The sequence below is a fragment of the Arachis hypogaea genome, chromosome 3, assembly GCF_003086295.3.
Source record: "Arachis hypogaea cultivar Tifrunner chromosome 3, arahy.Tifrunner.gnm2.J5K5, whole genome shotgun sequence".
Taxonomy (NCBI): domain Eukaryota; kingdom Viridiplantae; phylum Streptophyta; class Magnoliopsida; order Fabales; family Fabaceae; genus Arachis; species Arachis hypogaea.
The window spans coordinates 103,196,923-103,201,260 of NC_092038.1; the positions used below are offsets into that span (position 1 = coordinate 103,196,923).

Consider the following 4,338-nt stretch of genomic DNA (forward strand, 5'->3'; position numbering starts at 1 on the left):
TGTAATTCACCTCTTCCATTAAAGGGTTCTCAGGATCATAAGCTTCTTCTATAGATGAAGCATCCTTAGTACTGCCTGGTGCAGCTTGCATTCCAGACAGACTTTGAGAAATCATATTGACTTGCTGAGTCAATATTTTGTTCTGAGCCAATATGGCATTCAGAGTATTAATCTCAAGAACTCCTTTCTTCTGATTCGTCCCATTGTTCATAGGATTCCTTTCAGAAGTGTACATGAATTGGTTATTTGCAACCATTTCAATGAGTTCTTGAGCTTCTGCAGGCGTCTTCTTCAGATGAAGAGATCCTCCAGCAGAGCTGTCCAATGACATCTTGGACAGCTCAGACAGACCGTCATAGAAGATACCTATGATGCTCCATTCAGAAAGCATGTCAGAAGGACACTTTTTGATCAATTGTTTGTATCTTTCCCAAGCTTCATAGAGGGATTCACCTTCCTTCTGTCTGAAGGTTTGGATTTCCACTCTAAGCTTACTCAATTTTTGAGGTGGAAAGAACTTTGCCAAGAAGGCATTGACTAGCTTTTCTTAAGAGTTCAGGCTTTCTTTAGGTTGTGAGTCCAACCGTATCCTAGCTCTGTCTCTTACAGCAAAAGGGAATAGCATAAGTCTGTAGACCTCAGGGTCAACCCCATTGGTCTTGACAGTGTCATAGATTTGCAAGAATTCAGCTAAAAACTGATGAGGATCTTCCAATGGAAGTCCATGGAACTTGCAATTCTGTTGCATTAGAGAAACTAATTGAGGCTTAAGCTCAAAGTTGTTTGCTCCAATGGCAGGAATAGAGATGCTTCTCCCATAGAAGTCGGGAGTAGGTGCAGTAACTCCCATAGAAGTCGGGAGTAGGTACAGTAAAGTCACCCAGTACCTTCCTTGCATTGTTGCCATTGTTGTTGTTTTCGGCTGCCATGTCTTCTTCTTTGAAGAATTCTGTTAGGTCCTCTATAGAGAGTTGTGCTTTAGCTTCTCTTAGATTTCGCTTCAAGGTCCTTTCAGGTTCAGGGTCAGCCTCAACAAGAATGCTTTTGTCTTTGCTCCTGCTCATATGAAAGAGAAGAGAACAAGAAAATATGGAATCCTCTATGTCACAGTATAGAGATTCTTTGAGGTGTCAGAGGAAAAGAAAAATAGAAGGAAGAGGTAGAAGAATTCGAACTTAGAAAGATAGAGTTCAAATTGTGCATGTTAGTCCATAAATAGAAGGATGTGAGAAGAGGGAAAGAAATTTTTTAAAATTAAAGTGAATTAATTAAAAGAAATTTTGAAAAAAAAAAGGTAATTGATTTTCGAAAACCAAGAGTGGGAAAGAAATTAAGTCATTTTTGAAAAAGATTTTGAAATCAGAAAACAAAAAGACATGATTGAAAACTATTTTGAAAAATATGTGATTAAGAAGATATGATTGAAAAGCTATAGTTTTAAAAAGATATGATTGAAAAATATGATTGAAAAACAATTTAAAAAGATTTGATTTTTAAAATTAATGACTTGGCTAACAAGAAAAGATATTGTTCCGAGGGTTACCTGAAACGTGTAGCTCGGTCGTCTGGAGAGGCCCGAGGTGGGGGTTCAGGGACCCGAGCTTGATATGCAGAGTGGTTGGTGGTTGTACCTGCAATGACACTCCGATGCTTAAGTTAGCATGGGTCCAAGCAGATATGTGTAGAACGTGGAATGAATATCATACCTGGGTGCTCCAGTGTATTTATAGTAGTTGGCCGTGATCTTCCCTGGATAAGATATTCTTATCTTATCTTATCTTTGAGAGTTTTATCTCTATCTTTGTGGAACCGCCTTTTCTAGGCCTTTTCGGCCTTTAGGTTTTGGGCTGCGTTCCTTTTGATGGGCCTTCCTTGCTTTATTGTCCGAGGTCCGACCTTTAGGTGTGAGCCTTAGGACGAGGTCGGACCTCTTATGAATTTGCCGAGTTGGAGGAGCCCGGTCAGGGTATGAACAGTGCCCCTGCCCGAGTTCGTCCTTTTTGGGAGGTCGAGCTCGGGCATAGTAGTTTTTCAAAATTCAAAAATGGTCGTTCCTGCATTTATTGCATTTTACCGTTTTTCCTCGATTTTCGTTCGGGCTCTGTGAAGGCTTTATTTATTTGCCCCTTTTCCTCTTTTTCTGCGTTTTTGTTTTTCTTTATCCTTTTCGAGCACTGTTTCTTCTTTCTCTTTGCTCTGCTTCCCCGAATCTCTCCGTGTGTCTTTCTGGGGTTTCCTCTGTGCCGTCGCTTCGTTCTCCTTGCTTCGGAGCTCGTCGTCTTCGTTTCTTTCTTCCAGGTTTGTTCCCATGTTTCTCTTTTCTTGTGCACATATGCTTTTGTTCTTTGTGTGGCTCTTGTTTGTTTCTTTTTCTTTATGCCCGGGTTGCCCCGAAAAGAGGCGCCGCCATTGCTTGTTGTTTGTATATGGGGGGGCTCTTTTTGTTCTCTGGTATTTTTTGTTCCGGGTTGTCGCATTTTCTTCGTGGGGTTTTTGTTTCTTGCTTTGCTGAATGGGTTTTCGCTGTCTTCTTTATGTGATTTTTGCTTGCTGTTGTATTCTTCTTTGTAGGTAAGAATTTTATGTCTCGAAAGGTTCTTCAAGCGATGTCGACTAAGATTCCATGTGGTCTTGGTTGGGTAGACCCTCTTCCTCTAAGAGTCCCTTCTGTGGTAGATTCTGAGTATTTAGCTAGGTTCCGTAGGCACTGTAGCATATGTGAAAATAGAGAGTCTGAGAGGGATTATGAACTAGTAGCCCCGGATTCCGAGGAGAGAGTGTGCTTCCCGCCCTTAGATAGTTCCGAGAAGCTCTTCTTTTATGCTTATGATTGTTTTTTCTCTAAGCTGAGTGTCCGACTTCCCTTTACCAATCTGGAGTCCGAGGTGTTATGGTCTTGTAATCTTGCCCCTACACAGCTCCATCCAAACTCTTGGGCGTTTTTAAAGCTGTTTCAACTTTTGTGTCAGTTTTTGGGCGTCGCTCCCTCTATTTCTCTTTTTTCCTATTTGTTTGTGTTGACGAAGCCAGGGTCGGGTGGAGGGAAGGTATCTTGGGTTTCTTTTAGGGCTAACCAGGGAAGGAAGTTTTGTACCCTGTATGATGAGTCCTTCCATGATTTTAAGAACTTTTATTTCAAGGTCCGGGCTACTGGAGACGTCCGACCTTTCTTTCTAGATGAGAGTGGGGAGCCTTCTTTTCCTCTTTGTTGGCAGGAGAATGTAGTGTCTACTAAGTATACCCTTGAGAGTCTAGATGAGGTGGAGCAGGCTTTTGTGGGTGTGGTAAGCAGTTTATGGGGTCGGGCGCCTCACTTGGACACGAAGAAAATGTTAGGAGATCCAAGCCTTCTCGTTCCGAGTTAGGTAGTTCCCGACCTCTCTGAGATTCATCTTTTTTAGTATTTTGGCTTTGCTTGTTTTGGTGGAGTTTCTGTTGTGGTAATCCTTTTCTTTTATTTCTGCAGAGATGTCTTCTCAGGCGGATTCCATGAAGTACCTTCGTCGGACGAAGAAGTCTGTGGCTGCTCGAAATATCGAGGCTGGGGAGGCTTCTGCCCGATCTTCTCCGAAGAAGACTACTGTGGGTGTCACTACTCGGTCGAAGACTATTCCGACTCCCCAGTTCCGAGCTATAAATCAAGATCCTCCGACCTCTGGACCTGGTCACTCTTCCCCGCCTTCGTCCTCGGGTCCTCCTCCCAAGAAACAGAAGACCTCTCAAGAGCTTGCGGGTTTTAACGACAAGGATTTTGATGCTCTTGGTTGGATTGAACAGCATATTCTCCCTCAGACCTTTATTTCTACTGATGATGTGTCTATGGAGCACCATTTTCAGTATATGGCGCGGAGTTGTGTCCGGATGGCTAGTCTTCATGCCGCTATTGCCCGGGAGTTCAAGAAATCTCCCATTGGTGCGACCAGCTCCCGACTTGAGAAGGCTCAGTCTGAATTCGAGAGGATTAGTGAACTGAAGGCTGCTAGGATTACTGAGCTGGAGGCATCTTTGGAGAAAGAGAAAGCTAAGGCTACCGCGGCTGTGGCGGCAGCGAATGCATCTGAGGAGATGGCGAAGGCGGCTACAGAGAATTATACTCGGACATATGCTGAGCTTGTGGAGACAAAGGAGAGATTGCAATCCGCTCAGGATGATTTTTACGAGCTAGAAGGTCATGTGGCTAAGGGTATGGATGCTATGTTTGAAAATTTGAAGGCTCAGGTCCGGGTTCTTGCTCCTGACCTGGATCTGAGCTTATTCAGTACGGATAACGTTGTTGTGGAGGGAAAGATTGTTCCTGCTCCCAACGAGGATGAGGTTCCGGTATCCGACCCCAAAGTT

At 43.5% G+C, this 4,338-nt stretch overlaps 1 non-coding gene across 1 annotated transcript; it reads left to right on the forward strand.

The window, feature by feature from the left end:
* Positions 1–385: 385 nt before the first annotated feature.
* On the forward strand, positions 386–493 carry LOC112793267 (small nucleolar RNA R71). Its single transcript, XR_003197968.1, has one exon. It is a non-coding gene; the product is annotated as a small nucleolar RNA R71 (small nucleolar RNA).
* Positions 494–4,338: the final 3,845 nt, after the last annotated feature.